This window comes from Tauraco erythrolophus, chromosome 6 (assembly GCF_009769465.1).
Source record: "Tauraco erythrolophus isolate bTauEry1 chromosome 6, bTauEry1.pri, whole genome shotgun sequence".
In the NCBI taxonomy this organism is placed as follows: Eukaryota; Metazoa; Chordata; class Aves; order Musophagiformes; family Musophagidae; genus Tauraco; species Tauraco erythrolophus.
Genome location: NC_141470.1, coordinates 6,700,258 through 6,722,482, shown reverse-complemented (window position 1 = coordinate 6,722,482; position 22,225 = coordinate 6,700,258). Strand labels below are relative to the sequence as shown.

At 43.8% G+C, this 22,225-nt stretch overlaps 1 protein-coding gene and 1 long non-coding RNA gene across 3 annotated transcripts in view; both read right to left on the bottom strand.

Moving 5' to 3' along the window:
- CPT1A (carnitine palmitoyltransferase 1A) overlaps positions 1–3,259 on the bottom strand; it is a 57,463-nt gene extending 54,204 nt beyond the window's left edge. The window contains exon 1 of the mRNA XM_086613060.1: positions 3,167–3,259. The gene's annotated coding sequence lies outside the window, so the exon portion shown is untranslated. The remainder of the gene's footprint in view (positions 1–3,166) is intronic.
- The window catches only part of LOC147528499 (uncharacterized), a 131,784-nt gene that overhangs the window by 105,730 nt on the left and 3,829 nt on the right, over positions 1–22,225 (bottom strand). The gene's annotated exons all lie outside the window — the stretch shown is intronic.

Below are 22,225 nucleotides of genomic sequence, written 5' to 3'. Positions count from 1 at the left end.
GATGCTCAACATGAGCTGGCAATGTACACTTGCAGCCCAGAAAGCCAACTGTGTCCTGGGCTGCATACAAAGAAGGGTGGTCAGCCGGTCGAGGGAGGGGATTCTGCCCCTCTACTCTGCTCTCGTGAGACCCCACCTGGAATACTGCATTCAGCTCTCAAGTCCCCAACATAAGGAGGACATGGAGCTGTTGGAGTGGGTCCAGAGGAGGGCCATGAAGATGATGAGAGGGCTGGAGCACCTCTTCTGTGAAGACAGGCTGAGAGGGCTGGGGTTGTTCTGTCTGGAGAAGAGGATACGGGTGATCTCATAGCGGTCTTCCAGTACCTAAAGTGGGCCTACAAGAAAACTGGAGAGGGACTTTTTACAAGGGTGTGTAGTGATAGGACAAGGGGCAATGGCTTTAAACAGGAACACGGTGGACTTAGATTAGATCTAAGGAAGAAATTTTTTACAATGAGGGTGATGAAACACTGGAACAGGTTGCCCAGAGAAGCTGTGGATGCCCCATCCCTGGAAGTGTTCAAGGCCAGGTTGGATGAGGCTTTGAGCAACCTGATCTAGTGGAAGGTGTCCCTGCCCACAGCAGGGAGGTCGGAACTAGATGATCTTTAAGGTCCCTTCCATCCCAAACCATTCTGTAATTTAAAAAATTTTAATTCACCAGTCAAATTAAAGTTAATGCAGAATTGGAAAAAGAGGGAAGAGGAATACCTTTCTGTCATTTAGATCTTGTTTTTCTGAGCAAGTGGAGTTCAGGACTGTGATACACACTTAGGACAAACACTGGATTTGGGTTTTTTGTTTGGCTTTTGTCTTGTTTTGTTTTTAAATACGAGCATTCACTTAAATTGTCTTTTACCCAAGATTTTCCAAAACCAGTCATGCTCGGGATTTAACATTCCGACTATCCTCACATGCAGTGAACAGACACATCCTCCCTGCCAGCACAGATCTAACTGACCATCGCTCCAGAACTTGTCTTTTGTTTTTATCTGCTCCGCAGCGCACGCTGCAGCGTTTCTTGTCTCCCCGATTTCTACTCCGGAACGCTGGGAGTTGGCGACTCAGCACCGTCTCCGCGGGAGGCTCCTGCGGCGCCACCCCCCTCCCCGGGCCTGCTGACGTCACCGCTCCCGGGAAGTGGGGGAAAGGTCGCGCCGCCGCAGCGCCGCGCAGGCTAACAACAGCCCGGCCTGCGGCGGGGCAGCCCCGCCCCGAGCTGCCGGCACCCCGAGCCTCTCCAGGCGTTTCTACGTGGGCTGAGAGGGCACTGCCAACGCCAAACAAAAGCTTCCAGAGAGAAGGACCGCGAGCAAGAAAGAGGAAAAAGTACATCCCAAACCTTGTGCAATTTCACGGTTTCTATTCTGGTTCTCAGTGCTAAAAAAGCCTCAGTTTGATGTTTTCTTTAACCAAGAACAACGTTCTCTTCCTGTAAGGGGCTCTTGAATCAAGGATTTAACACCCTAGGATTTTAAAGAGCCCCGAGACCAACTTATCTTTCAAACCAAGTCACAACTACGACAGAGTGTAATCATGTAGTCACATTTCCTAACTAATAGAGATCTGCATCGTACTTACCTACAGTTATCACCTGTGCTATTATAAACTGGTAATTGTTAAGTCTATATCAGTATATCGACATGCTCACAACAGGGAAAGAACATGCTAATTACCACTGAAGACAACAATACTTTTTTTATATAATGGTCAGAACACACATAAAAGAGCTTGTAGATCTGGAAATCGAAGATGTCTGACACTCAGGAAAACAATTCTTTAATGAACAGAGAAAGGCATTAGATCTTCCCCATTCTCAGCGCTACCTCCTGCAAACATGAGATAAGGAAGTGAGCAGTTTTCTATAATCTCTTCAAGACTGCAGAGTTTCAATAAGATTGTCCTCTAAGTGCTGACAAATTGCCAGATAAGAGGAAGAATGAGATAGTTGTCTTGATCCTACTTTGCGCTTTTCTCTTTTCAAAAAAAGGTGCTTCCTGTTAAAAGTTCAATCAATAGTAGTATAGATCTGTTATAACTGGGTTAAAGCTAAAGTAATGTTTTAGGTTGATTTTTCTATTTATATCAGAAAACATAGCACAAAATATGAAAGTTGTGCGAAAATAAGGCAAGAAAATGCAGTTGAGACGCTGCAAAAATCTTAATCCACCTTCTGCGACAAGTCTAACGAGCAGTCCCATCCAGTAAACCCGCCATGCCATGAACAAAATGTAATATTTTCTGTGTGTACCTCAAAACCAGTTTGCAGCGACTGCGGGTTTTATAGGTTTCACAGCCCGTAATTACATGAGCATACTGACTAGTCTCTCTCACACACACACATGCACAATTAAGTATGTAGTTCACACACACTTGAAAAACCACCACTGATACCAAGCTGCGTGCACACTTCTACAGAGCTGAAACTCGCCCTGGTAATGGGTCAAAGCAGCTGCACGAACCCGCGGAGTTAGGAGCCAACCGTGCCATCTCTGCTTACGCGGCGCGGATTTAGTGAATCTCCCCCCGCAACTCCTCAACACCGCTCCCGTGCCTCTGCCCCCATCCTCTCCCCGCCCTGCGCTCCCTCATCTGCGACAGTGACACCCCAGCCGGGCGAAAACGCGAGCAGGATGCCAAGAACACCGTGCCGCCTTTCCAGGGTGCTCCCGCGCCCCCCCGGCGGGCCCCCCCGCGCCCGCCGACACCGCCGGGGAGCAGCCCCGCTCCCCCGCCCTACCCGCGTTTTCACTCGTTCCTCCAGCAAGGACAAGCACCGCTTAGGAAACAGCACCCGGCGCACTCGCGCGTTTACCACAGAACTTCGTACTCGCCCTAATGAAAATAATAATTAGGCTAAAAACAGACCAACCGAACCCGTCCGCCTGACCCCAGTCTCGTCCTCCCTCAGCCCCAGCGCGGCCGACAGTGCGCTGCGGATGCGTTCCGGCCGGCGGGGGGAGGGAAGGGAGGGGTGGAGCGGCAGCCCGCAGTGAATCAGCCAGGCACAGAGGAAACACGGCCCGCCGCTGCCCCCTACCCCGCTCCCCGGGGACCGCCGAAGTCCACCGCCCGCAGGCGGCGGAGCTCAGCCGAGCCGCGCCGGGAAAGCTGGCGATCGGCGACCTGCGCCCCGTACCTGCCCGGGCCCCGCTCCACTCACCTACTGAGAGAACGGTGGTTACCAGCGCCCAGGCGGAGCGGGCCAGGCCGGGCTGAGCGCGGCAGCACGACAAAGAAGAAGCGGGTGAGGCGATGAGCGTTCCCTCACACACCCTGGAGAGCCGGGCTTACCGCCAGCCCTCCCATTGGCTGCCAGCGGCAAGGGGGCGGGTCAGGGGAGCGGAGGCGGGAAGGGAGGTGGGCACCGATAGGCGGGGTCGGGGCGGATTGCGCTGTGTGATTGGCGGAGAGCCCAGGGCAGTGCCGAGGGGCGGGGTCTGACGGGGAAGTCGGGGTGCCGACAGGTCGAGGCTGAGGTGGGGTGTCTCGGGGAGTTACTGCGGAAAGCGGTCTCCGTGTTCCCAGCGCTGTCCCGGGGAACGAAATTCCGGGAATTGCGAGGGGAGGCCCCAGGGCTGTAAATACGTGTGGGAAAAGGCGTACCTTGAGGAAGCACTGCGCATAGGGGACCTCTTTGGGGTGCAGCCTTGGAGCCAAGATAGCCTCCCTGGGGGAGAGCTACCAGCCTCTTCTGCTCCGGCAAATACCGGGATTTGAAGGAAATCAGAACACTCAAGACCACCTCGTCCCAAAAGGAGGGCGTGGCCTGTCAGACCGCAGTGGTGTCATCATGAAGTCTCTCTGAACTCCTACAAGTTGGGATTCGTACGTTTTCCGCACACACCCTGCCTGCTGCAATTTCCAGGATGTGGCTGAAGGCTCCAAAGCATACAAACGTATGACCCAGTCCAGAAGTATGGGCACTACAGACTAAGCCTCTCCCTTACCCTTAAGATGATGCTTTTTCATTTCAGTGCCAATGAAAAAAAAAAAAAAACCAGCACACTTCTGGTTAGAGTTTTCCATTCTAGTGTTCTGTGTGTAATGATGCGATTTTAAGAAGATGTTATTCTTTCAGAAGCAAACATAAAGCTTAGAAGAAAGCAAGGAAAGGAGGAGAAAAATATGAGGGATTTAAATCTATTAGCAGGGGGAGAAAGAAAAGAAAAGAATGAATCACTACAAACCCAGCTACATCCCCAGATTCAGCAGCATTCGTATCTACATCTGTTTAGCAGATAGGAATGTAACCTGGACAGTTACAACCAGGTAATAACTTCCAAAGAAAAAAATCATCTGTATGTTTTTCATTAAGCACAAAGGCAACTTAAAATGTTGTTAGGTCCTTTCTTTTATCTTCCAGCTGCTTTTTTACCTCTGAAATGTCAAAAAAAATAAACCAAATCTGCTTTCACTCATTTTACCAGGATTTTTATACATATCTTAGTCCCCAGTCAGCATTTTCATTTACACAGTAATCAGGAGGGAATAAGCCAGCTGGGAACAGATAGTGATGTTAGTTATTTTGTTCTTTAAATAATTACGCAAGCTGTCATGAATTAGGGAGCACCAAGGTAGAGTGCTTACTTTAACGTGACTATAAGCCCCCTGCAGCTAACCTTAGTAAAGACATGAAAAGTCTTGCATTGCATAAGCCTGCAATGATTGCAACTTAGACTTGACTGTGTTTAGCCAGCAAATGTAAACCTTACAGATAATCCTGTGACTAGTTCCCAGTGATCCTGACACTGACACCTAAGTCAGGCTCTATTCACCCATTAACCCACAAGGAGCAAGTTAGATACTTTTTTAAGACTGCCCTAATCAGAAAATGTTGTGTCTTTTATTGTGTTAACATGCCTTTCATGGCTGCAACTGTAGTCATCTGCAGGCCTGCACTGTGGCATGTGCTTCTGTAGCAACCTTTCACTGATCAGCAAAGGTAAGTAAGTTTTTTCCCCCATAATTGACATATTTTTAATTTCTAAAAAAATTATGAGTATCATCATAACAGACCACATGTGCTTGGTGCCGTAAGACTTCAGTAGTAATTAGTTCTGATCCTTGTAATTCAAAGAAATAAGAATAATCAATGACTGGTGTCACATCCTACCTGGAAAAAGCTGGGAAAAGGGAGGGGGAGTGACTCAGATTTGCAAATCCCCTCAGTGTGGACAAAGGTGAGATAACACTCAAGGTCCAAAACAAATGTCAACTTTAATGGGAATCTTCTATACAACAAACACTTGGAACATGTGGGCCCTCTCTGAGTTGTATTTGCCCTCTCACAACTATATTCACCCAAGCGATGCAGCTTTACAGAAAATCAAGGTAACTCTTATGTTATTTAAGAGCTTTTAAGAAAAAAATTGTTACTTAACAATTTTTCAGAAAAATTGTTAAGGGGCGAGGGGGGAGGAGGAGATCACCAGCATTGGACCTGCCAAGGGGGGGAAGAGAGTCCCTAATTGGAGGGGAGGGAGGGTTGCCCCTATTTATTGGCCCTTGTTCCTGGAGTTCTGAAACCTTCCCTGATCCCTGCTCCAGGAGTGGTTGAGACAAGAGAAGAAATACTAAGCCCCTCTCCATAACTCAACTCTCTCAAGGCAGTGCTCACAGCACAGACACTTGGGGCTCCTGCCTTACAACTGGTCAAATTTATCCATGCCCAAGCAGACTGAAATAATTTCAGCTTACCATGATGGATACGTAGCTCTTGAATTAAATACATTTGGTTATCTTACCTCAGCCCTTCAAGACTTTCTGGCTTCTGTATATGCAATAAGTCTTCCTCATAGCAGCTTTCTTATCCAGTATACCTATCTTTCATTATTTTTACATTTTTCTGTTTTTTAATAGATTTTAATGATGGCAAAGCATTATAGCTTAAACCTGGATCTGGTCTGGAAACCTGGCTATCTCCAGTGTGGTTTTGTGTTGCTCTGTTTTAGTGTATTTTTTTTTAATTAATTCAGTTTCTCAAGTTGCTTAAGTCAATCACACACATATAGACGACCGATTCTGTTGTCTTGAAACAGAATTATTCTGCTTACTGGAACTGAATTATTCAAGACCTTCAGAGCAAAAATTTATTGAGTGCAGTCTCAGTTGCTTGAGTAAATTTATTCCCAGTTTGCTTGCTAGTGAAAACATCACTGCAGTTTCATTTTAAACAGGACCAAGACCATTTGTCTTTTTCTTTCAAGTTATCTCCCATGATATCTGAAAATGAAGTTTTCCCCTTCATAGTTAGGATGTAAACACAGATATGTCAATGTCCCACAGCAACTTACCACTGATAGCCTGAGTGGCAAAACAAATCAATAGTAAGTGAACTGAAGAACATCTCCAAAATGTAACTTTTTGTAGATAGATGTCATGGTTTAGCGCAGCTGGTAGCTAAGCCAAGATGGGTGAGAAAATCAGAAAATCTCCTCCCCTCAGTGAGATGGGAGGAGAAAATCAGAAGAAAAGCATAAAACTCATGGTTTGGGATAAGGCAAGTTTAATAGGACAGTACAAAAACCCAAGAAAATAGTAATAACAACAATAACATTCATGAAAAGAGCAGTACAAAACAAGCAGTACAATTGCTCACCACGCTGAACCCAAGCCTGCTCCCAATCTGCGAGGGTGCAAAAAAGCCCCTGTCTCAGCTAGCTCCCCCAATATCTATTCTCCGGGCATGACGTCATATGGGATCGAATAGCCCTCTGCCTAATTCAGGTCAGCTGCCCACGCTGTGCCCCATCCCAGTTCTCATGTGAAAAGTTAACTCTGTCCCAGCCAAACCCAGGACATTATCCACCACTTATTCTATACCATTTGTGTCATGCTCAGATCATACTTTCTCTAGTTAATCACCACCACTGCTGCTGTCTTAAATATACATATACATATACACACACACATATATGCACACTCAGATATCATCCTCTTAGTCTATGGGCCATCCCTCTAACATGTCCGTTGAGTTTATTTAATGCATGACTTCAAGGCGCCATCTGTCATAACAGTCTTTTAGGTCAGCAGAGATGGTGTGCAGTGTTAGGTTGTTGCACGCTGCATCTGGAGCTCGTGGCTGGTGTATCTGGCATGATCCATGTCCGTGGGTTGAAGGTGTCAATCTCAGGGAAGTTGCTGGACACCAGCCCATTCTAGCTCCATCATCGCTGCACTTTGCTCAATTTCATCAAAATCCATTCTTCATTAATTTAGGTGATTCTTGCTGTAATACCATTGATACAGTGTAGAGCAACAGTACTAATGATGATATATGGTAACAGGGTTATTTAGCAACTAACATAATACAGTTTAATTCACTGGTGATTCTCTCCCCAAATCAAATTCCTTTGAGGTACACATCAAACTTCCCCATCCTTCTGCATCACCCACCAAGTGCGCTCGGTCCTTGGGCAAAAGCAATCCCACGAGTGGATTTGCCTTTGCCTGAGGCAGGACCAACTCAGACTGCCTTCCCTAAAATATTCTTCATGTGCACTATGGGGGCTTTATCCTCCTCTGCAGTACATGGGAGTTTTGATTGGACAGGGCCAGGTTGATCGGCAAATCCTCTAGTGTTAACTAGCCACGTGCCTTTGCTAAATGAGTGTCCCATTGTTTTAAATTTTCACCACCCATCACTCTTAGTGTTGTTTTTAAAAGTCCATTGTATCGTTCAATTTTCCCAGAGGCTGGTGCGTGATAGGGGTTGTGATATACCCACTCGATACCATGTTCTTTGGCCCAAGTGTCTGAGGTTGTTGTGGAAATGAGTCCCATTGTCTGACTCAATTCTTTCTGGGGTGTCATGCCACCATAGGACTTGTTTCTCAAGACCCAGGATAGTGTTCTGGGCAGTGGCATGGGGCACAGGATATGTTTCCAGCCATCTACTTGTTGCTTTCACCATCTTGAGCACGATGCTTACCTTGGCGAGTTTGTGGGGGTGTGATATAATCAATCTGCCAGGCCTCCCCATACTTACATTTTGACCATCGGCCTCCATACAAGAAGGTTTTTAACCACTCTTGATTGCAGCACACTGTCTCACACTCGTGGATAACCTGTGCAATAGCATCCATGGTGAGGTCCACCCCTCGATCATGAGCTCATCAGTATGTGGCATCCCTTTTTTGATGGCCTGAGGTATCATGGGCCCAACAAGCTAAAAATTTTTCACCCTTATGCTGCCAGTCCAGATCTACCTAAGCAACTTCAGTCTTAGCAGCCTGATCCACCTGTTGGTTGTTTTGGTGTTATTCAGTGGCTAGACTCTTGGGTACGTGAGCATCTACATGACGTACCTTCACAACTAGCTTTTCTACCCGTGCAACAATGTCTTGGCACAACAGGACAGCCCAGATGGGTTTGCCTCTGCATTGCCAGTTGCTCTGCTTCCACTGCTGTATCCACCCCCACAGAGCATTTGCCACCATCCGTGAGTCAATATAGAGACTGCGCACTGGCCATTTTTCTCACTCAGCAATATCTAAAGCCAGTTGTATGGCTTTCGCCTCTGCAAACTGACTCAATTCACCTTCTCTTTCAGCAGCTTCTGCAACTTGTCATGTAGGACTCCACACAGCTGCTTTCCACCTTCGACGTTTTCCTAAAATGTGGCAGGACCCATCCATAAACAGCTCATATCACTTTTCACTCTCTGATAGTTTATTATGTGGTGAGACTTCTTCAGCATGTGTCACCTCCTCCTCTGGTGACATTCCAAAATCTTTGCCTTCTTGCCAGTTTGTGATCACTTCCAAAATTCCTGGGTGACTGGGGTTTCCTATCCGAGGCCTTTGTATGATTAATGCAACCCACTTACTCCATGTGGCATCAGTTCCTTTGAACATCCAGCCCAGCATCAGCAGTCAAGGTACCAGGAGGAGCTGCATTTCAGTACCAACCACTTCTGAAGCAGCTCAGACTCCTTCATATGCTGCCAGTATCTCTTTTTCAGTTGGAGTGTAGCAGGCTTTGGATCCTCTGTATACTCGAATCCAAAACCCAAGTGGTCTCTGCCAAAGGCTCCAAGCAGGGCCATTCTCCCCGGCTGCAGTGTGGAGTATGTTTTTAACATCTTGTCCTGCCCAGACTGGCCCAAGGGCTACCACATGGATAATCTTCTGTTTAATTTGTTCAAAGACTTGCTGTTGCTCAGGGCCCCATGTAAAATTATTCTTCTTCCTGGTCACTTGGTAGAGAGGGCTCACAATTAGCATGCTCCAAAAGCCCACACCACCTAGGAAGGCTTGTGTTCCTTTCTTACTAGTTGGTGGAGACATAGATGCTATTTTGTTGAGCACTTCCACTGGGATGTGATGACACCCATTTTACCATTTTATTCCTAAGACCTGGATCTCCTGTGCAGGTCCCTTGACCTTACCTCATTTTATAGCAAAACCAGGCTCCAGAAGGATTTGAACTATTTTCCCTTTCTCAAAAACTTCTGCTGTGCTGCCCCATATAATGATATTATAACGAAGCAGATGTTCTGGAGCTTTGCCCTGTTTCAATGCAGTCTTTATCAGTCCATGGCAAATGGCAGGACTGTGTTTCCACCCTTGGGGCAGTCAAGTCCAGGTGTACTGGACACCTCTCCAAGTGAAAGCAAACTGTGGCCTACACTCTGCTGCCAAAAGGACTGAGAAAAATGCGTTAGTGATATCAGTTGTGGTGTACCATTTGGCTGCCTTTGATTCCACTTCCTATTGAAGTTCCAGCATATCTGACACTGCAGCACTCAGTGGCGGTGTGACTTCTTTCAGGCCACAACAGTCTACTGTTAGTCTCCACTCTCCATTGGACTTGCACACTGGCCATATGGGGCTGTTAAAGGGTGAATGAGTATTACTGATCACCCCCTGGCTCTCCAGCTGATGAATCAGCTCATGGATGGGGATTAGAGAGTTTTGGTTGATGAGATATTGCCGCCGGTGCACTGTCGTAGTAGCAATTGGCACCTGTTGTTCTTCAGCCCTCAGCAATCCCACAACAGAAGGGTCCTCTGAGAGACCAGGCAAGGCAGACAACTGTTCAATTTCCTTCGTCTCCATGGCAGCTATACAAAAAGCCCACCGGTACCCTTTTGGGTCCCCGAAATACCACCTCCTGGACAGTCTACGCCCAGGATGCACGGGGCCTCTGGGCCAGTCACAATGCGGTGTGTTTGCCACTCATTCCTGGTTAGACTCACTTCAACTTCCAATACAGTTAGCTCTTGGGATCCTCTGTCACTCCAGAAATACAGATTGGTTCTGCCCCTTTATAGTTTGATGGTGTTAGGGTGCAGTCTGCACCAGTGTCCACTAGAGCCCTATATTCCTGTGGGTCTGAGATGCCACGCCATTGAATCCACACAGTACAATAAACCCCATTATCCCTCTACTCCACCTGGCTGGAGTCAGGGTTCCTCTAGTCCTGGTTACAGTATTCATCGCACACCTTTTGTGAATGAATTAGAAGTCCCTAAGAGGATCAGAAATGGGGTCAGCCCTTCTATACTGTCTGTGAAGCTGCCCACTGGAAACCAGAGTGGCATTTTTCCTGAAAGAATCAACTTAAGTGATTGTTTTTCGTTTCAACTCCTGTACCCATGTCCTTAGGGTGAAGGTAAGTTTTCCATCCCACTTCCTCATGTCCTCTCTGAGGTCACACAGGAAAAACCACGAGTTACCTCACAGTGTGTGCACTCTGTTTTCTCTCTTGATCGGGGAACACTTACTTCTAACAGCTGAGACAGAGGTCCGTACAAGTGGAGAGTGCAACATATCCTCTTTGAATTGCTGGAACTCCTGGGACAGTTTCTCCACAGTTGCAATGCAGGCCTGTATAGAGGAAGAGATACTTCCTTCATATTGCTGTAGTTGACCAGTCAAGTCCTGTACCGTTTGTTCCTCACCTTCTCTCCAGGACATTACGGCCAGCAAGTTGACATATGATGCTGGTGCACTCCATAGGATTTTTCCGCCACATGGACTGATTGCATTGGACTTCATCTGGATCTGTGGATAACTGCTCATTATTCAGGTGGTTGTAAATCACCTCCAGAATGACTAACTTCCTCAGGTACTGGATATCTCTTTCCATGGTGGTCCTCTTGCTTGGATGACAGGTAATATCATCCTTGAAGGGGTACCTTTCCTTCACACTTGACAGAAGTCACCTTCAGAGGCCGAGGGCTCATGGTTTTCTTCCAATCGCCTTGTCAATGCCCCCTACCCTGGACAAGGATCCCTGCTGCCTAGCTTCCCTACCCTCTAATTCCAGGCCTTCAGCTCCATTATCCCAGCATGGGAGCAGCCAGGAAACAATGTTTTCATCTGGATAGCGACAGAAAACCTTTCACATATCTCACAGCTCACCCAGGGATAGGGATTGGGTGGTTACTGTCTCATATGTGGGCTCTGCCTCATCCTCCTCCTGTTCTTGTGATGGCCCTGGTTCATCTTCATCCCTCACTAAGCGAGCTGATATCTTTGTGCACTTCTTCTGTATAGGGGTGACTGATATGGAAACAGGTGGGTTCTCTGGTTCAGCTGCAGTATCTGTGATTTTGTCGTCAGATCCAGGGACCTCATCTTCCCATTTGAGGGTACTGAATAGTGTTAGGCAAGGCAGCTCGGTAGGCGTGGGCCAGGCCCCAGCACATTGCGCTGATCTGGGTCTCCCAGGGATTGCCAGGGTGACAGAATACTTTTTCAAAACATTTTCTTAGTTTTTCTAGATTCTGCACTTGTTCAGAGGTGAAGTTACAAAACACTGGAGGTGCCAACTGTCTTAAGCATTTGCCCATGCTCTCCCACACACCCTGCCACTCATAACTATGTAGCCTCAGAGCAGATCTTTCTGTGATATTCTTAAATAGTTGTTTAACCCCAAACAAAACCTGAAACACCTTTAGGAGACAGAGCATTAAGACCATGCTGGCTAGAACACTCCCAGAATATTCAAAATCCTCAAAGGCTGTTGTAATTAGCCTGAATGAGAAGGTGGCTGAGGGGGTGAGGGTGTGTGTGAAGAAACAGGGAAAAGTATCCTCCCCTGCCTTCCCCATAATTTGGGCGTGGTTACCAACAAATTACCAACAACACGTATACGGACCAGCCCAGCTTCATGGCCAGCGCCAGGATCACATCATAATCCGATATGAGACAGGACAGCACAATGAGAGCCTGGACCCCTCTCCCAGTGATGCTGAACAGCACCGCAGTGAATATATAGGGCATGTAAACGTTTACATAACACAGCCACATGAGTAACCAAAACAGCACTATGACCCGCGACTATTTAACTAACACAATAAACATGTATAACAAATTTGGTTTTTAACACGCCCTAGTCGGATCTGTCATTATCCCAATACTTCGTACCCCACACTGGGTGCCAAAAAGGACTGTCGGGGTTCAGCCCAGCCTGTAGCTAAGCAACAACTCTGTCACTTTCTCACTCCTCCCCCTCAGTGGGATGGGAGGAGAAAATCAGAAGAAAAGTGTAAAACTCGTGGGTTGGGATAAGGACAGTTTAATAGGACAGTACAAAAAAAATGAAAGAATAGTAATAACGACAATAATGTTAATGAAAAGAGCAATACAAAACAAACGGTACAATTGCTCAGCAGGAGGAACCTGGAATTCCAGCCCACTCTCCATCCACAAAGAAGCAAAAAAGCCCCTTTCTTTGCCTAGCTGGCCCAATATATATTCTCTGAGCATGCCGACATACGGTATCGAATAGCCCCCTGACTAATTCTGGTCAGCTGCCCACACTGTGCCCCCTCCCAGTTTTCCTGTGGAAAGTTAACTCTATCCTAGCCAAACCCAGGACAATAGGTAAGTGTTTGCATGCCAGGAAGCCAAGGCTGAGAGCAAAGTAGGCAGGGCAGGGCCCCCTCCCTGACAAGGGCACCTTCCCATGGCATCCGAACACGGTGAGCAGGACAGGTCCTGTGACAGCAAACAGGGTCAGCCAAATCATTAAACACATCTTCAGTGATGAGGCAAGTCCAGGGTTGTCAAGCTGGAAAACTGAGTCAGGATTAGGGTCTGAATGAACAGGGAGCACAGTCAGGTGTAAGGCAGCTGCAGAAGGGCATCAAGGATGAAAGTTTCCGCTTAACAACTACTCCCAAACGAAGTTGGAGGTCCCACCGGGGCCCTGCAGCACAGCTTCCCCTAACAGCTCATTTCACGGCCAGACATCTGTAACCTGTGTCTAAGCAGACCCAGATACCTGGAAGCAAAAAGCCCAAGAAGGGTGAAGGGAGGATATCCTCAGGGCCCTGACAGTGTACACAAAGACATGGGTGCAGACTCACAAAATGACGTTACCTTTCTGTGAGATGATGCAGGAGAAGTGACAATCCTTACAAAATACTATGTCCGGAAGGGTATAGGATTTTTTGTCAAGAAGGAAATGTTGCAAAACTAAGCAGTGCACATTACTCACCAGTGAAAATTACTGAATGATTTCACATGCCATGAATAATGCCCATTCCTTGCCATATCATCCATTTCTTACATGTTCCCGAGCACTCCTGTCTCCCAAGGCCTTATTGCTCTGAGTCAACCACCTCAGTTACTTCTGTTATATTAGCACCAAGTTTTGCCAGCAGAGTAATGTCTCAGACTTTGATCTGGCTTTATCTTTGTCCATTCTTAAGTACTTTCTCATGAAGATACAGTAGTAATTCAACAGATATTTAAACAGAACTGAGATGTCATGTCTTGCTCTATTTTTTTAACCAGAAAATATGGATACCACTAACCTCTCTTGATTGAATAACTCTGATAACAGTTATCAGCCTATCCTGTTGCAGTCAGACCTAGCAGAGAACATATGGTGTGCACCTGTGATTGCAACAGCAGAAAGATGTTTTGAGAAAATAAATATGCCTCTCCTTGTAAACAATATCATTTTTAGAACCGATGATTCACTTTTAGTGTATTAATTTTTCTTGACAAACATTTTGGTCTTAAATTCATCGATTAACAATTTGCGACATGATCACTCAGAACATGTCACAGGTTTTTCTTGGAATTTATAAATCAGAGTAAAACAAGTGTGCCTTTACAGTGCTTTGTCAAACTAGCTAGCCTTTACAATCTGCTTGGAAACTGAACATTTGTAGATTCCATTTAACCAGTAAGTAATATGTTATTGCTTTAGAAATGACATAATGACAACTTCAGCTGGTGAAAACCCACCTTAACTTCCCCAGATCTGACACAAGTATTCTCTATGGCTAGGGTTGTGTTTCCAGTGTCTGGTATTACTATTTTGTAAATCCTGAGATAGTCTTACCTATTATAATGTTACCTTCAAAGAGATGACCAAGTGAACACAAGCACTAATCAATATCCATTGAGAAGTGGATAGGTCCATAAACTTAGCAAGTACCTAAGTTTTTCAATAAAAGTTAAATTTATGATCAAGTAACCATGAATAGACCCCATCGACATTTTCTACAAGTGCTTGAGCATCTTTGGCAGAAGAGTAAAAAAGAAATTGACATCTGCATACTCAGAACACCATGTTCCAAGCAATTCACTGTCTCTCCAAGTTATTTTTAATACGTATTGACGAGTAAGAGCAAAATGAATGGTACTGCCATGGCATACAGATAAGATAGCCGTTCTGGGCAAGATTGTAGAGGATCATCCACTCAGAAAAATAGGTCAAGATGCTATTTGGTAGGAACATCCATAGCAAGTGACAGATCTGCCCCACATGCAGATTTTTAGATCTCCTGCTTTTCATTTCTTTCCTTCTGATGCTTCAATTCTTTTTTCTTACTTTGTGTATTTATGACTCCTGGCTTTGTCCTTCACGGTCCAATTAGTTGAGGAATATGGATCTCCTGATACCACCTGGATGTGAGAAGATGGGTGACATCCCAGGTATGAAGGACATATTACAAACCTCACAACATGTGCCTAAGTTTATGTTAACAGTAGCAAACTGGAGCCTGGCCAAACTTTGAAAAGAAAGTATGTAGCTGGAAGTTTTGTAAGGTAAGGGAACAGGTCAAAAATATAATACCAAAGGTCACCGTATGCTGGAAAAAAGCCACAGTGAATGTTGCAACCAGTGGTTGTGTTTGTGACACGCCCTAAACTCTGCAAAACTTTGAGAAAGAAAAATTTCTGGCCTGAAAATACACACTATCATTTCTAGAAAAGAGTAGAGGTTTATTCAGAGATTATTTGGAGGTTACTTAGAAGTTTCTTTGTGCAGATTGAGGGAAGACACTGTTATGTCTCTTTGTGAAATATTGAAAGTAATCCAGTCAATAGAAAATCTGTCACTCAGACTAACAATCATAAATCTATAGCATAATTTTCCTTAACAGTTTCAAATGCAAGGCATAACTAAAGCAGTTTTTACTGCAGATTTTTTTGCTCGTTGGGCAACAGATACTGTGTGTATTATTTCCCACTGCAATCTACTGGATGGAAGGAGAACTGTTTGTTTGCTACCCGCATAGGTCTGCAAGAACAATGGTATTAACTATTTGTGGCTATTTGTTAGATTTCTAGTACACCACTAAGTCTCAGACTGTCCAGAAATTGAACTGCTGTTTAGAGACAAAGCCTAAAACTAAGTTTAAAGATCAATTCCTTGCTGCTCTACTTTAGGGACAAAGCATATCAGCTGAGTTCCTCAATGGTATTCATAGTTCAAGATAAGCAGAGCATATGGGAAGGCTGTGCAAAATCTGATCTGCGCAGGTGGGGAGTATGGAGGAGAAATTACCCTTTATTTCACATGATTTTGCCATTTTAGAATGAAAAAATGCACAGTGCAAGAGTACATGCCTCCAGCTGAGTGGATTAAAAGACTCTCCTTCAAATTTCTTCGTAGCTTTTGAATAAATAAAACACCAAAACACTCACTACAACTGCTGTTGGTTATGTAGTGTTGCTATGTGGCTGTAGTCTTTTCCCTTCAAATGCCAACAGTTCTTCCATAGGTAACTGAAGTACATCCACAATTCAGTATGGCATTTTCCTTTTAATTGTCATGCTTACTCAGATACACCTTTTTAGTGATGAGTACAGCTGTGTGAGGACATACGCTTCCATTCTGCCTAGTGCTTTATAGTTTCCTTGCTCTACATTTCAGAATACTTCCCAGAAAATAGAGGAAATTTGGATCAGACCAACCCTGCCAGCATCAAGCTTCTCTTGGAATCTTCTCTTGGCCAGAACTATTTCCAAACTAAGCCAGATAAAGTATCCAGTACTGAACACTGTAGTCACAGCAATCAAACTAAGATCCACAGTGCTACCCTTTACAAAACTCTTCCCCGATCACTGTTTCAGGAAGGAAAAGGATATTTTAACTACCTAAAGTCCTGAAAGAGGGCTCATTTTCATTATAATATTCATGCCAAAGTAAAAACTATCTGTGCTGTAGTGTAGTTTCTCTTTTATTACACCAGTAGATTTCTGTAAACAGGCTGCAATATGAGCTCAATTCCATAGACTTTGTTTCAGACGTATCATGCTTAACCAAGAGATTTTAAGGTCCTGTAGATTTGCAGCATATGCAAGTTTCATCTTCAGTCAAAGCTGAGTCCACACATACAATTAAAATCTACCTTTGTACTTTTTCTGTTGAATTTCCTTCTCTTTCTATATCTGCAGCAGTAATAAAATATCATTTATTTGCAATGTGTTTCCTTTAACTTTTATAATAACACCAACTAAAGCAAAGCAGAGTGCTGAGTGGGTAGGAGGGGAAAAATCCTCCAGAAATTGGAGCAGGACATGAGAAATCAAATGCGAGGCAGCTTGAGCATGGACAATGTTCACACGGGAAGAAAAACAGCTTAAAATCTCCCGGCATAGTTACACAGCACATCCAGGTTACTGATGCAGCTCCTCACCTGCAGCAGTGGTGTGTAGGCTGCTGCTGGGGGCAGGCCCAGGATGGGATGATGTGTGTTGACCTTGCCACAACTGTTTGGCCTCAGCATCCTCCACATCCTCAGCATCTGATCGTCTTCCTTGTCAAATACTCTGCTACACTTGTGTGCTTGTTGTGGCAGCCAATATCCCAGCTCTTTTGTGGATTCATGCTGCTAACCCTTGCATAAAGATGTTTTAGTTCCTCACTCTGCTTATATGGATTCTGTTGCAGGATTCTGGGATTTGCTTTCATCCCTTTCAGCTCTTGTTGTTCCCTGTTGCCTTTGCTGACCCTGATGACACTTGAAATCTTCTTGCATCCTTACCGAGAAGAGAGGAAATGTGCATTTAAAAGTCAAGCAAACATTGCCATAATCTCCCAAGTGGTCTCTAGGAGCATTGCAGGGGTGAGAGGGCAACAGAACTGTTAAAGCAGTGCCGGATACTCACAAATAGTTCTCCAAATATGCCCAAGTTATGCTGAGATTTCATGACTGCCTAAGACAGCTACAAAGCAGTGGGAATATTCTGATAGCAGCCCTGTTCTCCAAGAGTGACGTAGCATAGTGTGATGAACTAGTTAGCAGACTGTCCAACAACATGCTTTAAATACAGTGCAACAATAGATGTATCCCAACTATAATACTCAAAGCTGTGACTGCGAAAACAGGCTCTTGACTGATGCTCATAAATGTTTAAATTAAAAGCCTAAATCTTACATTCATCTGCCATGGAATGTCTGACATCAAGATTTCTCCCCCATCAGAAACTGACACCAACAAAGTCAATGGCTAGTTTTTACCCCTAAGGTCTTACTAGAGAGCAAAATTGTTTAAAGACTGGAGAATGATCAGGTTCAAAAACTAGTTTCGGAGTTGTTTTATTCTATGGCCTTCTATTTTGCTGTTTGTATTTATTCTCGTCCTTGCATGAGAAAGTCCCTTCCAGAACAAACAATTTTTCATATTGATGTTTGTTCCTCACTTAATTGGCCTTTGTATTTTTATAATTTAATATTTCCTGAGAATATTGATGTATCTGTATATATAAAAGCAAATCTAGTCTCGAAAAAGTGATTTACACTTGGTGCAGGAGGCAGTGAAGTTTGTTGTACCCTTCACCTAAATATAAGCAGGTGAAAGATTTGCTCTGTGTGTAAATAGTGAAGAAAAACAACATATTTTTCAGTTTCTGAAGAAACTGAAGTATTTAGTCATTTTTAACAACCTCATGTTTATCAAACCATCCTAATAAGTAATGAAAATTCTTACAGAAAGCAGAATGTTTGACTAACCTATTTACCAAGAGTAAGTTTATCTCCTATCAAGATGGGCAGCAGAAAGTAAACTGAGCAGTGCACAAGCACTTCTGTGCTGTTTGACTGACTCTGAAGTGACGTAAGCATCCAGTGGACTTTGTGTTTGTTACTGAATAGTTCAAGACAGTGTAATTCTGCTCAGTTTTGTGGTCATACACCAAGCACAAATTCTACCTGTACGTACTCAAACACATGTGGAACCACATAAAAAGCCGAGAGCAGATAAGGAAAAGTGACTGGAATCACAGATCATCAACATGTTTCACAAACAACTTCTCCAGGACCTAAAGAAATATAATATACATGACTCTGTGGGCTACTTACTAACCTTTAGGCAAGCCAGCTTCCTAGATAAGCCATATTTCTGCCAGGCTGCTTTTCAGATTACTGTGAGCCAGGGAATGACCATTGCAAAGCCCCACATTTTGCCTGCGGGAGCTTTACACTCATTGTCTGTGAGAAAAAAATCTATTTGCATTTATGACTGGGAAGCTAATGAATTTAAGAATTGAAGAGATGACCTGTGCTGGATTACTAAAATACTACCACACATAAACGTGCTCCTGCAGTTTAATGAAGGAACAGAAGGATCAAAAGAAAAATGGCTAAAATAAGAAAGTCATCAGTATGTGGAATTATTAAAAGAATACAGTGCTTTTAATACATTAAAAATATTAATTAAATAATGTATTAAAAGGCTTTTAATACATTAAAAGTCTCAGTGTTCTTCTATAAAACAATATAGAAATTTAAATGATCAGAGGAGAGACTGAAATTACACAGCTCCTTCAAAGACTATAATTTCTGAATGATTTAAAATGAAGAATAGTGAAGAACAATACTGTGAAACATCACAGAATACAAGGAAAGACTGCTTTCTAACTAAGCCCATGAACAGTGTCTCTCATGATATCTTACTGCAGGTCTAATATCTCTTAAAAAGTGTTAATAGCTCTCCCAGGGACTGATTTTACATGGCATTTCTAGGAAGCTAATATGATTTGAACCATGAACTTGATGCAGGCAGGTTTTGGTTACAGAAATAAATACACGAAAATGACTTTGTAGAAAACATGTGGGAGAATTACATGCTCTAGAGTAATGCTATTTTTAAAAGATCATCGTTATAGTTCCCTAATAAGTGTTCCTGTTTTCATGAATCGGGAATTTGATTCAGGATTTCAGTGATACTCACTTTGAAAACTTGGTGAGGTACTGCACTATTTTACATTAGGGCCTTAGCGTGCAAATATCAGCTGCATGTTATTGTACAAGCATTTTGTGCAAAATATTCAGAACCCGAGGGAAAAAGATACTCCCTGCAGTAGAAAACAGGGCTTACTGCCCTCGTGTGGCTATTACTCAAAAAAAAGCTTTGGAAAATTTACACTTTGGGATTTAAATTAACATAACTTCTAGGAACAGGCACTCACGAAGCATAGATTGCACATTTTTCTCATTGTGAAAGTTTCTCTTCGTGCCTTTGAAGAAGCTGTGACTTATACCCCAACATTCGACTCAGCAATCTTATTTTGTCCAACTGTTTCTAGGCTCTTCTAAATCTGAGGAGGTACTTTAGCTCTTCTGTTTGGAGATCAGAAGGAAGTTATGGATTCGTTTCTTTATCCTATAATTTTTGTGACTGAACTTTTGTTATTTCATCATTTTCTGGGGAGCATAGAATTAGTTGAGTGGAGGTCAAATGGTCTTAAAAACCCAGCATGAAACGTGCTCAAATTGTTTTCGATTACTGCATTTGAGAAAACGGCTAAGTGCAGAGTTACTCTGCTCTCATCCTCTTTCAGAGGGTACTTCTATTAAGCACCTTTGAAAGTTTAACGCTTTTTGTTTGTTCATTTTTATCATCATAAAAACTCCTGTGCTTGGCAGGCTCCTCACACATATCTGCAGTTCTCACCCCTCTCATGGGATTTGAGCTGGACATGACTTCCAAAGAGAAAAATGTACAGTTATGGTTGGCTTCCTGTGAAAATGTACAAAATACATGGATATCAGTGCATATATGATTGATGTGTTTGGAGGTTAGCTAATGTCACTCAACCCCTTTCATCACCAGATTTTGCAGAGGGGCTCCTGGCTGTATCTGTCACTACTTTTCAGCAGCTATAGTAAAAATGCAACACAGACGAGTTTGCACAATCTTTGTTTTTTTAACAGGGTGCATCACATCATAATCCTCCTCTAATGCCTGGTGATCACACTGATAACATTACTAGACCTGTGAATTCATGATTGACCTTCCCACATTGTACCTGCAGCCTCGAGGTGGAAATGTCACCGTCTACTGTAGTGCGATGACAGCATTGTTTGGAGGGCCATTACCCACCAAAGATGTCCTTGCCTGGAGTTTCATGTGTAGGATGCTTCAGTTGTCCACACTCCTTGCATGAGCCAGGCATCTAAAGTAATGCATATATGACGTGCAAGTGCACATGTAGTGTGCATACAGCAGTAGATGTGTAGGGTAAATATCAGGTATATGACCCGACTTTACTGGGAAAATTTAGGCATGTTCTCCATTCCAGCTCCTCCCTCCCAGACATTCTTGCTGTGGTCAAGAGACAGTGGAGACCTTTGAGTCTGCCTTTAAAAAAAAAAGGTGGGAAAATAGAGAGAGGGAGTCTTTCTCAAACAGCTTGTCCTTTCAAAAGAAGGCCACAGGCATAAAAGCACTTGGCACCTTTGCCCAAAATGGACTCTTGAACTGGACAAGATATATGGTTTGAGGTTTAGCAACTTATTTATTTCTCTCTCTGTAAATACTGGTACTAGGATACTATCTCCTACTCTGGTGTTTACACTCCAGCCTGCGGACAGACAAGGTGGACAAGAGAGGCTCAATGATATCTTTTTCAGCAAAATCCCACCTGACATGGTGGAAGTAGTTTAAAAAGTTCAAGTTGTTCACACAAGTCAAAAGAAAAAGAAAACCAAGCAACATGCATCATTGGTAAAAGTACTAGAGAAAGCATCATTCTTAGTGCCCCAGATCTCAGGGGCTCTCCAGGGTGGTGCAGGTTTCTCAGATGGCCCCAGACCCTAGTCTGCACTGATTAAGCATGGCACTGATAGTTTCATGTACATGGGGAGTTTATGATTTCTGCCATTGAAAGAGAAATCACTGTTCATTCAGGAGGCTAAAGAGGAAAACCTGATAATAAAAAGAAGGGCATGTAAACACAGGGTTATATTTTTTATGCCAGCAACCCATCTTAATGAAAATCTTCTGTCATCCAGGCAGTTGCTCCAACTAAATCTGCAATCAAGACAGAATTGTTCTTACCTCAAAGTAATTCTCTGACACTTGGTTCACTGTCTGACCTCAGGCCCATCTGTGAGCAGTGGCAACATATTCTCTTACAGGAAGCTGAAGAATGACCCACAGGCGTTGCCATCACTCTACAGGACTAAGAAAGGAGCCTGCAACACTATCTTATGTAATTAATTTTTGGACATCCAAAATTAAGTGAGATGGATTCCACCACAAATAAGTTGGTTCAGTAATGTTTATTTGTTGCCAAATACTGTTTGCTTGCTCCTCCTGATGAACGAAGTACTGTACAGTTAGCCCCATTTCTTCCAATATGAGTGAAGTGTTAGGCTGTGGGAGTTATAGCTACAAATCTGGTCCTCTGACTATAATATGTGTTGTATCTATAGAGCAACCGGAACAAATATTTAGTTTGAAAACTGATACTAAACACTAAATTTAAAGCAAAATATTTTACCTTAATGAAGCAAGAAAGTCGCAGTGACTCTTTTTAGTGTAATTAAAATGACAGGTCTTCCAAAGAAATGTCTGAGCTTTGATGGAATCTCCTTTGAAATCCAGCTCCATTCACTTATTTCTCTTGGCTACAGCCACAGTGTGACAATGCCTGGGAACATTGGGTGAACTTTTAATATGACACTCTCTGTGAAAGGCATTGGATGCCTGGGAGAGGAAGCTACAGAAAGATTTACATCC